The following is a 13,350-nucleotide window of genomic DNA, read 5'->3' as shown; positions in this document are numbered from 1 at the left end:
AGGCACTGACTGAGTGATTGACAGCTGATATTTCAATGCTAGAGCAGTGGGCCAATAAGAAGAGCGCGAAGGTGGGGCAAGCATTACGGACTTGGCTTAAGTTGACATGACAACTGTTTTAAACCATTCCTGAGCGCTGCGTTTCGCGTTTCAAGTGCAGACAAAGAGCTTAGAGATGCATTCTGGTTGAATGTCTCCCGAATCCGCGCATGTGGTGAACATTTTGCAGTAAAAACTGGTCGCACACAACAATTTTATGCACTCGCACACATGCTCCCAAATATATTTTGAGATCGCATAGATAAAATTTTGGGCGCATATGCAACCAAAATGGTCGCAATTTCGAGCCCTGCTACTGAAGAATTTGCCCTCTCCTGTAGTTTATGTAATGGGCAGCGCATATGTCTTGATACCTCATGCTGTTGATGTTGCCATCCACTCTGCAGATATCTCTCCCCATACTGAATGTTACCCCTAACCATGATTTTTCTTTTACCAAACTTGACTGATTTCTGTGAGAATCTTGGGTCTATGCTGGTTCCAATAGTTCTTCTGCAGTATTTGTGATTGGAATGCAGTTCAGCAGATGATTTATCAGACTTCTGCCACTTTTCCAAATGATCAACTAGAAGACTAGAAGTTATTATTTGTTACACTTACAACTGGGATAGATGACAAGACTTTCGTAAGGTAGTGTAGATATCTTACAAACTATTAATACCAATACTAACATACTAACAAATAACTTTATTTTAATTTCACACAACCTTTAATCACTTTATGTAATGATAAACCATTTTCCTCTTCGACCCTCATGCTTTGCACTCAGAGCTAAAACAGAACAGGATTATTAAGTGAATTCCGACTGAATTAAATTCCTCTGACTTTGATTACTCATTGAACGCTGACGTCTATCAGCTACGACCTACTGCAGAATTATTGTTTACTTTTTAAAATGAAAGTACCATAATAATACTTTTAACAACACTTGTAATAAATATTCATGACCGGGTAACTTTGTCCTTTCTTTCCTAACTGGCAGATGTGTCAGGGTTGATTTGGAAGCGTGGATCAAAGTGAATGGACTCCGAGTACGGTATATTCACCGGCTGCGCTGTCTCTGCAGGTGGGCTCAGATCTGCACTCCAAAGTACAGCAGTGTTTGGTTAGAGTCACCTGTCCACACACCACCCCAATCCACACATGCGGGATTTCAGCTCTTTATTCCAAAGGCTAAATCGGTTTCATTCGTGCAAAAAACATTACAAGACAAAGAGCTCTCAAAAACAATGATGTCCATCGCATTCTCTCGCTTTCTTTTCTCCGTCTGTTAGACGCGTTCGCCGAGCCCTCGATGAATGGTATGACTCAAGGCCATTTCGAGTATTCCTCAATTATTTATCAAGCATAGAAATGCAATTTGATTGAAGTTCCTTTGAAGTGTGGACATCATTTCTCACACTGAAGGCCTGTATAAAATGATCACTCAGCGGCTATACAGAGCGCTCGCACCCTCAGGAGCCATGTGTTCGATTTAAATCGGCTTCAATTTTTTATCACTTTCTCTGTTCGTGTTAAATTAGCCCAGTGTAATGCTGTAATAGAGGAAAAGAGGCAGATTATTAGGAATGCAAATCCATCAAGACATTTTAGGTTATTGCCACCTGGTTACGTAAACTGTGCATTAATATTCACATAATGAATCCCAAAAGTCATTAAATGTGATTTATTGTTGTGCCGAGTAGCACATTTTTATAGTGCAATTGAAGCCAATTGCAAATATGTATATTATTCATTAGTTGCCCGGTGCAATGTTCTCACTGGAACGTAAACAAACAGACACACAAGTTTGTGATTCTGAATTGGGGACATTCCATAGGTTCTTATTGTTTTAGTATTGCACTAATTATTTTTTATTGTCCTATCCCAGCCTTACACTTTTTTTATTTATTTATTTTTTTGCAATTATGGTTGGCAGTAATTCTGTAAAATTTACAAGTGCACTGTAAATTAACCATTACATTTGTGCAGTAATTTCAATTTCAAGATAATATATTAATTCATTAATTTTTTTAAACTTTCTTTTTTGTTTTTTAAACATTCAAACACAACGACTTACAAATTTGACAAGAAAAATTCACACAATTGACAATAAAACATGCAATTTACAAACAATACATACATATGTATGGTGATAATAGATTAATACAAAAATAAATAAATAAATAAATAAAAATACAAATAAATCACAAAAAAGAAATAAATAATAATAAAATTAAAAATAAATAAAAAAATATATACTGACCTTCTGTTCTAAACGAAATTGGTCTAATCCTCTTCAATTGAACTAATTCTTGCAGAATTTATGTGTTTAAAATAATCCATGAAAGGTTGCTATTATTTATAGAATTTGTCGTCTTTCTTTTTGAAGGAGAATCTGATTTTCTCCAGTTTCGAATGTTTCATTACATCCCTCATTAGATATAGATATGTATATGTATATGTAGAAGCAGCTTTCTGTTTCTAGTTTAATAATATTAACCTTTGTGCCAGTATACTGACAAATGAAAATTTATTATGTCTTTTTATATCTCTTTTTTTATGTCTTTTTATATCTCAAAATCAGTTATACCTAGAACTGTGATACAAGTATCTGAATCTATTGGCTTTTGACCTATTTTTGAGAATATTTTCCCATTAAGATAATTTTGGGCAGCTCCAAAAAATATTAGCTTATGTTATCAAATACACTGTGTTACGTTGGAGAGTGACACTGACAACAGAAGGTAGGATCCAAATGAAGGTTTATTTAAAGTCAGGTAAGCGATGGTCAGCACAGGTGCAAACAGATCTATACAGGCAGTCCAGAATCGTAGTCAAACACAGGCGAGAGGTCAGAAAGCAGACGGCTAAACAGGAGAACTGGATAAACAAGGCTAAGATCAAAACACAGGAAAACAAGACCAGGAATACGCGTTGTAATGTCACTGATACATCTAACAAGACTCAGCACACTGGATGAGTTCATGAGTGGCTTATGTATGGTGTGCTATCAGACTATGACAAGATTCAGCTGGTGTATGCAATCAAGCTAGATGAATGATCAGGCGTGCGTGTCTGGGAGAAGTGCATGTATGAATGTGTAGTCCTGGGGAATGCGGAAGTGTAGTCCTGAGAGTTCGTGTGAGAACCAGCGATCTCTTGATAGCGATCGCTGGTTATGTGACACACTGATTGTCCATATTGACTGATTGCTTGTCGTTATTCCCTATATTGTTTAAGCTTATTTTACGTCATACTTTTATAATATTATATATTTTTCAATAAAAATAAGGGGCTATTATGTTATAGGCTGTTTTTTAAATATATATATATATATATATATATATATATATATATATATATATATATATATATATATATATATATATATATATATATATATATATATATATATATATGCATACAGTGAAGATGATGGTCATATTCATTCATTTATTGAATGAATGTTTATGCAGTGGATGCCCTTATATTTATGTATTCATTTATTTTCCTTCGGCTTAGTCCCTTTATTCATCAGAGGTTACCACAGTGGATTGAACCACCAACATATGTTTTACACAATGGATGCCCTACCAGCTGCAACCCAGTGCTTTGAAACATCCATACACACTCATTCACACACATATACTACAGCCAATTTGGCTTACTCAATTCAATTCTCAATTCAACTATAGCGCATGACGTTGAACTGTGGGGGAAACCAGAGCACCTGGACGAAACTTAAGTAAACTTGCAAAATCCACACAGAATTGCCAATTGACCAAGCAGGAACTCAAATCATTGACCTTTTTGCTGGGAGGTGACATTGCTAACCACTGAGCCACCGTGTCACCCCAATACTGAAAATTTTACAGCATTTTTTTACAGCATATACCTAACCCTATCCCTTACAGGAAACTGTGCGGTTTTATTTTCTGGAAAAAAACAACAACAAATTCTGTATGGTTTAGGAGCTTTGAAAAATGGGGATATCTGCAATGCCCTCATAATTCACCATCTTCTTGTAATACCCATCTTATTGTACACATTTGAGTCCTGATATGTCACACACACACACACTCTTGCAAACCAACATCATCTTCATGGAAACAATCTGTGTTATGGCCAGGCAGCATTTTTATTCCGCCGGAATGAACTCTTTCCTCTGAGGACACAAACAGAGACAACAAACCACGGACTCTTCTCACACACACACACACACACATCGACATCACTGAACTCGATTAATGACCAGCCTGATGTGATCTCAAAACCCATTACTGAATTTTCAGTGTTGTTATCCATTTATTTTGTTAGCCAGAGTGATTTGAACAAAGCTCAACTCTGTGTCTCAATGAGCCCCGTGAGAGCTGAAATGGGATTTTTCCCGCTAAACTCCCTCAAACAGCGTTGCCCTTTTGCAGCTGATCTGAGGCAAATTCCGATGTTTACCGTTTCCGGCTGGACTGTACAGGATTTTTTTTTTACTCTTTCTGTTTGACCTGTTCTGTTTGCATGGTCACCTGTTCCTGAGATCATTACAGACATTGAGATTCATGGCTAGCTGTTCTCTGCCAAATCTGTGCTTGTCAGGAAACTCCATTTTTGCATTTTCTGATGCAAATGTGAATTGTAAATCTCTCTGCCACAGTGCTAGGGTGTTATTGGTGGTGTTGGACAGCAGCATTGCTAGTAGCACAACACTGCCAGTTTTAAATCATAACTTTTCAGAAGCAAATATATTGTATTAATTAAGTAGCGGGACACATATATCTGCCAAACTGTACAACATTACTTTTCCCATGACGGTATTTCTTATATTATGTGTCCTGTCTGCTGTTTAGAATCAACAAGAATCATGTCAAATGCTAGTTGAGAGTTAAATGAATCATCCTTTGAGTCTGTCTTCTGAGATGTTACAAAATATATTGGGCATAAAACAGCAGTGTTGTTGTTGTTGTTTTACACTGTCAAAAATAAGTAAGCATTCATGCTGCCTTAAATGTTTAAGTTTATTGAACAGTAAAGTTGTTTTAACAGATTAAAGTTGACAGGACTGGACAATTAAGTGTAAGGGACATGGTCTAAGTTTCGTTAACTTAAATGGATAAGTTGTTGTAATGAAGTATGATGTTAATGGACTTTATAATTCAAGTTTAATAGACATGGTTTAAGTTTAGTGAACATAAATATTGAAGTTGACTCTTTCATTTACACACACTATGGCCAATTTTATTTATTCAATTCACTTATACTGCATGTTTTTTTGGGAAAAAAGAAACACTCTGAGGAAACCCCTGCAAATACAGGGAGCTTCTTGCTGTGAGGCGACAGTGCTAACCACTGGGTCACCATGCCATGTTACTTGCTTTTAATCATTCATTCATTTTCTTTTCGGCTTAGTCGGCTTGGTCACCACAGCGGAATGAATCGCCAATGGTAACATTTTATTTTGATGATCCATTTGAGTGTTTGTTGACTGTCTGCTTAATATCTGTTGATACTGCTGCTAAACACATTTAGCTGACTATAAGAAACTTTGCAAGTACATGTCAACTTACACTAACCCTACCCCCAACCTAACAGTCTGCTTATAATGTAATGTGAATTAATCGGCATGTAGATGCAATGTAACCTAAAATCAACAAATGGACCATCAAAATAAAGTGAGACCCTGCCAACTTTTCCAGGATATGTTTTACGCAGCAAATACCCTTTAAGCCGCAACCCATCACTGGGAAACACCCATACACTCTTACATTCACACACATACACTACGGCCAATTTAGCTTATTCACTTCACCTATAGCACTTGTCTTTGGACTTGTGTTTCCTCTGGGTGCTCCAGTTTTCTCATAATCGAACACGGGGATAACATGCAGACTCCACACAGAAATGGCAACTGACCCAGACAGGCCTCGAACCAATGACCTTCATGCTGTGGGGCGATCGTGCTAGCCACTGCGGCACTGTGATGCCCCTTACCCTAAATAAATTAAATTAATATTTTGAAAAAATGCAAATTTCACCAAAGTAGCAGATGTCTGAGAAGAACCTCAGACACACACCACAGCATTGCAATAAAAAAAATGGTGGTCAGTGTTGCCCGATATACTTGAATGTTTCCAGCTTAAACTGTTCGAAACATTAAATAAATTAAATTACTATTTTGACAAAATGCAAATTTCACCAAAGAAGCAGGTATCTGAGAAGGACCTCAGACAAACACACACCACAGCGTTACAATAGCCGGTCAGTGTTGCCAGATATACTTGAATGTTTCCAGCTCAAACTGTTTGAAACCTTACATAAACTAATGAAATAATTATTAGAAAAAAATACTAGTTTCAACAAAGAAGCAGGTATCTGAGAAGAACCTCAGACAAACTCACACCACAGCATTACATTGAGAAAATGGTGATCGGTGTTGCCAGATATGCTTGAATGTTTCCAGCTTAAACTGTTCTAAAGCTTAAATAAATAAATTAAATGATTATCAGAAAGAAATGCAATAAGAAGCAGGTATCTGAGAAGAACCTCTTACAAACACACACCACAGCATTACAATACGAAAGTGGTGGTCAGTGTTGCCAGATATACTTGAATGTTTCCAGCCCAAACTGTTCAAAACCTTAAATAAATTAAATTATTATTTTGAAATTATTCACATTTCACCAAAGAAGCAGGTATCTGAGAAGAACCTCAGACAAACACACACCATAGCATTACAATTAGAAAGTGGTGGTCAGTGTTGCCAGGTACACTTGACCCTCCCAAATACATAAACCCTTTCAAATGCACACAAAAAATGCCTGCAAATTAAAAATGAGTAGGTAAATATTAAATATTTAACATAAAATGCACATTCAAAACATCTAAACTGATCCCAAACCTACCCAAATTTTGTCAACTCACTTAAGCCATTTTTACCAGCACACTTAAATTCTAAACCTCCAAAAAGATGTTCATTGTCAGACGTCATCCAAAAATAAACTAATTTAAATTTATGTAAAAGTAATACAATAAAAATAAAAGAATAAAAAAATGTAAATCATCATGCTAAGGTAAACTAAAATGCCCCCGCCATAACAAGAAATCAGCTGAATGGGGTTAAAATCGGTTGAAAAATCAAATGTTTATCTCTAGAAGAATTGAGAAAATTTGCCTTTTTCAAAAAAAAAAAAAAAAAAAAAAGCATTCCTTTAAGGCTGGAATATGCAAATGAATAACAAAATCTGAACAGATTTTCAAACACTTGGCTACACAAACAGTTCTGGCCTATGTTGTTAATGGTTACATAGACAAAATCTGGGCATCATGCATTAAACGACTGAGGATTGTACATCTTCAGACTTTCGAGTCATTCCGAACACAAAGAACTAAGCAGAAACAGTGGCCTTGTTTCTAGGCTCTAATATTCAGCCATGTCTGATATTCTCCAACTGGACGGAGGCATAGTCTGAAGCTATAAAATATGTGCCCATCACACACTACACAATGAAATCTGTCAACACAGACTGCCAGATACTGTTTTTTCAGACTTTCGCCAACTATCACTGACTCATCCAGACAGCAAGTCTGGACAAAATATGAGCAAGAGTTATGGAGTTTATTCCAACCATTAGGAAACAAGCTGCATGGTCAAGTCTGTTGTACATCTGCGCTGAATACATTTTGTGGGTTATGTTTGAGGAGATCTGATGCAAGGAACACTCACAGCAGTTTGTGTATAATGCGTTTGTCAGGATTCTGCCACGCCAGTCTTGTTAATTCTTGTTTTGGTGGCCAGACACTAGTCGTGTCTTTTCTATTATGTTGTGCTCGGATCAGGTTTTCTTGGGTCGAGCACTCATATTTTCTGTCATTGTCTGTCTTTGTCTTTGCATGAGTGCCGTCTTGACCACGCTCGCCGTATGCAATCCTGCTTGATGTTCACTTGAGGTTCAGGCATGCTCGGGATGCATGTTCTCATCCTGGTGTGTTTGTTGTTTTGGTTGTGGCACTGTGTTTATACCCTCAGCGCTCCAGTTTGCTGGGTTTGGAACATGTGTGAGTGCACAGTAAGTGTTTTATTTATCGAGTACATGTGTCTTGCGTTCTGTCTGTGTTATTGTTTGTTGCACGTGGCCTGTGTTTACATTTGGCCACATGCTGTTGTGTTTTATGTGAACACTGTTAATGGGTTGTCTAGTGTTTTAATCCTGTTTTCTTGTGAGCGAATGGCTTGTTTTGTCTTTGTGTCATGTACTCTCCCGTTTATTGTTTAGTCCCACTCTCCTTGTTAACTCATTAATTAATTCAGTTTACCTGTTTGTTTGTTTGTTAATTATTTCTCTTTTATAGCTCCCTCTTGTCTTCTGTTCTGTGCTAGTTTGTCATCGCTCATCATGCATTGTATGTCGCTCTGTTCTTGTCAAGCCTTGTCTTGGTCCTTCCTGCCAAGGAAATATATATATTTTTTTTTTTTCCTAACAAAAAATCTAATAATCAAAAAAAAAAAAAAAAAAAAAAAAAAATATATATATATATATATATATATATATATATATATGTATATATATATGTAAATATGTAACATGGTTTTCGCTGGAGTTTTCTTTGAGAGTGTGCAATAAGATCTGCGCTTATATTTGAGGGGTGTGCAAGATGTTTTGTTCACAAGCAGAGGAAATCGACGTGCAAGCAAAAAGATTTGCATGCTCGTATTACATAAATGCGATCTCAGCTTGTAATACTGTGCTCACGACATTTCTCCATTTGTCACTGAAATAACGTCATAGGTAGTTGGTAGATTTGTGTAAGAGATATGCCGCCACAGGAAACACTGTATACTGTAATTAACTTGTAACTATTTACTTGAGTAATTGTTTCATCAGATACTTTTTTTTTACTCTTACTGGAGTAACTATTAAGATTTTTGCTTTTACATGGGCAAAACTTTTCCACAGGTACTTGTACTTTTTCTTGATTATAGATTTGGTATATTCTACCCACCTCTGCTTTTAGTTAATGTTTCCCCCTTGGGGTTGTTTTTGTTGTCTTTTTGTTTTATTTTATAGATAACAAAAACCCATCATTCTACTGAAATTGAGTCCTTGCTTATTTCCCCACCATACAAATGTGACAGCGTTTCATAGGCCAACTATTAGCAATGGTAAAAGTGGAGTTCATTTTAGCAAACACCAATTTCAAATTTTTCCCATTCCACGTCGTAATACTCGGCATTCATTCCACACTATTTATTAGGAAACCACAGACGAGAGCCAAATGAATTCAAAGCATATTGACGTGCACACACTCTTGATTTTGGCCTATTAGACAGGCATATCTGTTTCGCTGTTGTATCCACACAGTGGAGAAAGAAGAACATTTTGTACTGTGTCACGAATCAAATAACACGGATTCCTCCGGCAAGCCAAACGCGCAGTTTCCAATTAAAAATTAGCTGCGTGGCAGGGCATAGCTGTTATTAATGCATACATGCAAACTCACAGACACCTACACAAACACAGTCTGATAAATCTCTTATCCGTTTGTAGCTCCTGGCTGCATTATTGAGGCTCCATAAGGGTCTACAGTTGACTGCTTTCGCTTCCCCCCCCCAAACCTTACAGGCTGTTTACCCACAGTGCTGTGACAAGATCTGTGCTATACACACACGGAGAGTTCTGACATGCAGCCAGAAACGCGTAAAATATTTACTTGTGTTGAGGAAGTAAACAAGTGTTCCCTGTTTACTTGTTGGGGCCAATCGCATCTTCCAGTTTTAGACTTGAAAGTGTGCGGGGGCGGAGGGTGGATGAGACGAGACGAGGGGCGTCTGTCTGCCACATGAAGGAGAGGAACGTTATATGGATGCTCCGGAATGGAAAAAACGCTGGTGGAACTGTCAGATCAACACGCTCGTTCGAGAGAAATCGCAGCACGCCTCAATGAGCCTTTGGTCAGAAAGCGAATAAGGACACCTAACATCCATAGCAGATACAGGAAAGCAGGCAGATGTCTTTGTCTGTTTTGTTGCACGCCTATCGGTTAAATCATTTGTGTGTTCATTCAGTGGTAAATGAATAAGACTGAAAAAAGAGCACTCAAATGTTCATTAATCTTTGCGTTGATGTTCTTGCATATAGATTAATCATAGTTGATTTGAGGTAACTGTTCACTTCTATTATTTATTTTTTATTTCAAACTTCCTTGAATTTAATGTAGGCCCAGTTCTGTTGCGGTGATACTGTAGAGGGTGGTAAGCACTCTCAAATGAAAGTAAGAGCACCCACTTGAAACTGCAGCCTGAAGGCCTGGGTATACTGATACTGTATCCTCATTTCACTCTGTCTTGCGCACAGCCATGTCCTCACAGCTTTCAAATATCCTCAACTGTGGATGGAAGAGTTTAACACATTATCCAACATGGACTTGTTGGAAACGCACGGTTCATCCTTCTTTTTTTTTTTTTTTTTTGTGAAATCTCAAATATGTATTACAATATATAATATTTTTAGATAATATATAAAAAGGATTTCAATTGGTATAATATAGTTGGTCGCAATACACTTTTGAATTTGCATAGCAGTGATCAAGACATTTTTTGGAAGGAACATTGAGAGCACTTGCTGAAGTTGTTTTTATTACTTATGCTTGTTGTATTTTATGTTTATTTTTGTAGTTGATGTAATGTAACGCAATTCATCTTTATTTCTATAGCACTTTACAATGTAGATTGTGTCAAAGTAGCTTAACATAGAAGTACTAGTCAATTGAATCTGCTTCAGACCAGATTTCAGATTGAAGTTCATTTTAGATCAGTGTGGTTTAATTTTCATTGCTGAGAGTCCAAACACTGAAGAGCAAATCCATCGATGCGCAGCTTCACAAGTCCCAAACCAAGCAAGCCAGTGGCGAAAAACAAACTTCACCAATTGACGAAAGTAAAGAAGAAAAAAACCTTGAGAGAAACCAGGCGCAGTTGGGCACGACAATTTTTATTCGGGCAAGGCTTTTTTTTGGAAAGCTACAGTTTAGGTGCCAGGGGCTGGAGAAGGCTGGACGTCCTTCAAGGAGAAGCTGAAGGTGTGAGTAGGTCACTGGCGGGTGTACAGGCTGGCCCACGGGATCAATGCTGACATTTGTCACTGGGTCTTTTAGCAATCAGTCTCGGGCTCTCTACTTCTCCATGACCACCACAGCATCTGCTCAGGATACGGCCTGGTCTAGGACTATGGATACCTTGGCATCATCTCTTCACATCTCTTCAAAAGCACTTTAAATTACCCTTTGTGTATGTGACTTATTACCTTATGTTTCCTTTGGAAAACACTATTAGTTGGGTTTTCCGGAAGGGTTTAGGTCAGGAAATGTACTTGACAAGCCAAGATAATTGTGGATAAGTAGCCAGAGCTACATTTCTACCCTCTTAGAAATAAAGGTACACGGCTGTCACTGCGGTGGTACCTTTTCAAAAGGTACACATATGTACCTAAAGGATCCATATTTATACCTCAAAAGTATATATTAATACCTAAACGTTTTAAGAGGAACACTTTTGTACATTTAGGTGCTAATATGTACCCTCGAGGTATTAATATGCACCGTTAAGGTACAAAATTGTACCTTTGAAAAGGTACCACCCCAGTGACAGCTCACATACCTTTATTTCTGAGAGTTATAAAGCCCGCGAAATACGTCACCAGAGCTGTCTGCTTGCAGTTTTTGTTTTCTCACAACTATCAGAGGCCGCTTTGTACACTTTTTGATGATCTCAAATTTCTCTTGTATGTGCCATTTGTGCTTTCTCTTCACACACAAATCTACCAGGGGTAACAATGTAATTAAGCCGAACCGCTCAAAAATATCCTGTAGTTTTTTTCCTTAAAATCTTAAGCTGAGTCAACCTTGTTTTTTTACAGTGAGGCTGAAAATGTGGTAAAATGTAAAAATGTGGTAAAAATCACAAAGCCATGACAGCTTTTCTAAATCACTCAGGGAAGGATAAGGGTGGGTCAGTTTATTCAGTCGACAGCAAGCTGGTTGGTTAAAATGAAACCTCCCCCTTCCCTAAGGGATAAAGAAAAGCTGTCGTGGCTTTGTGATTTTTTTTTTTAACCATATTTTCAAGTTTTACCACGTTTTCAGCCTCACTGTACAAAAAATAAATAAATAAATAAACAGGGTTGACTGAACTTTAAATTTTAAGGGAACAAACATAAGGACATTTTTAAGAGTTGACTCAACTTTCAACCCAATTATTGCACCTAACTCGATTTAAGTTGAGAACTCAAAAAATGTCCTGAAGCTTGTTGCCTTAATTTTAAGTTGAGTCAACAATTTTTTTTACAGTGCTGTTATTTATATTGTTTTATTGTATTTTTTGTTTTGCTTTCATTCCACCTGGTTTCAGGAACTGTTTTTCAGACCCCACTGTTGCAGTCTACAGACAAACTGGTAACATTGGAAAAGCTGTCCATACTGAAGCGGTCAGGGGTAGCTTAAAAAGGAACATAAGCTGTTGGTGGCATCAAACTGCTTTTACAAACAAAATGCAGCTAGACCCACCTCTGGGTACATATTTTACGGTCTCCAGAAATGTAGACCTGGGTACGTACAGTATACACAATAAGCATGTGTTGTTCAATATAGTGCTGCACATGTAAAAGTACTAATTATAAGTTTTATCTCTTACAAATGCACATTTGACAGTGGATGCGTAATGATTTTTCACTCTGGTTTTGGGGTGTTTGATGTTTCATCTGGTTATACACAACATAATTGCAAATGCTTTTGACAAATTGGGCCCCAAAAAATGTAGACAGAATGTAAATAAGGGATAGTGTGCAAAATAGACATTTCAATTATTCCTATTATGATTGTCATATATGATTATATTATTAGCCCCCCTGTTTATTTTCCCCCAAATTTCTGTTTAACAGAGATTATATTTTTCAACACATTAATAATTAGAATAGTTTTAATAATTCATTTCTAACAACAAATTTTTTTTTATCTTTGCCATGATGACAGTGAATAATATTTGACTAGATATTTTTTAAGACAGTTCTATAAAGCTTAAAGTAACATTTAAAGGCTTATTTAGGTTAACTAGGCAGGTTAGGGTAATTAGGCTAGTTATTTTATAACGATGGTTTGTTCTCTAGACTATCGGAAAAAATATAGCTTAAAGGGAAAATAAAATAAGGCTTTCTCCAGAAGAAATCTTAAATATAATATAATATAATAATAATCTCAGAAATATTATCAGACATACTGTAAAAATGTCCTTGCTCTGTTAAACATCATTTGGTAATTATTTTT

At 36.8% G+C, this 13,350-nt stretch overlaps 1 protein-coding gene across 10 annotated transcripts in view; it reads left to right on the top strand.

The window, feature by feature from the left end:
• sema4c (sema domain, immunoglobulin domain (Ig), transmembrane domain (TM) and short cytoplasmic domain, (semaphorin) 4C) overlaps nucleotides 1-13,350 on the top strand; it is a 665,691-nt gene that overhangs the window by 384,801 nt on the left and 267,540 nt on the right. For 3 of the 10 annotated variants that reach the window (XM_087252269.1, XM_087252270.1, XM_087252271.1), the window contains one exon: nucleotides 1,043-1,126. The exons of the other annotated variants lie outside the window; for them this stretch is intronic. The gene's annotated coding sequence lies outside the window, so the exon portion shown is untranslated. The remainder of the gene's footprint in view (nucleotides 1-1,042; nucleotides 1,127-13,350) is intronic. 10 annotated transcript variants of the gene reach the window in all.

This window comes from Danio rerio, chromosome 5 (genome assembly GCF_052040795.2).
Source record: "Danio rerio strain M-AB ecotype USA chromosome 5, GRCz13ab, whole genome shotgun sequence".
Lineage (NCBI taxonomy): Eukaryota > Metazoa > Chordata > Actinopteri > Cypriniformes > Danionidae > Danio > Danio rerio.
The sequence above is the reverse complement of the archived record's forward strand: the minus strand, read 5'-3'. Positions and strand labels throughout refer to the sequence as shown.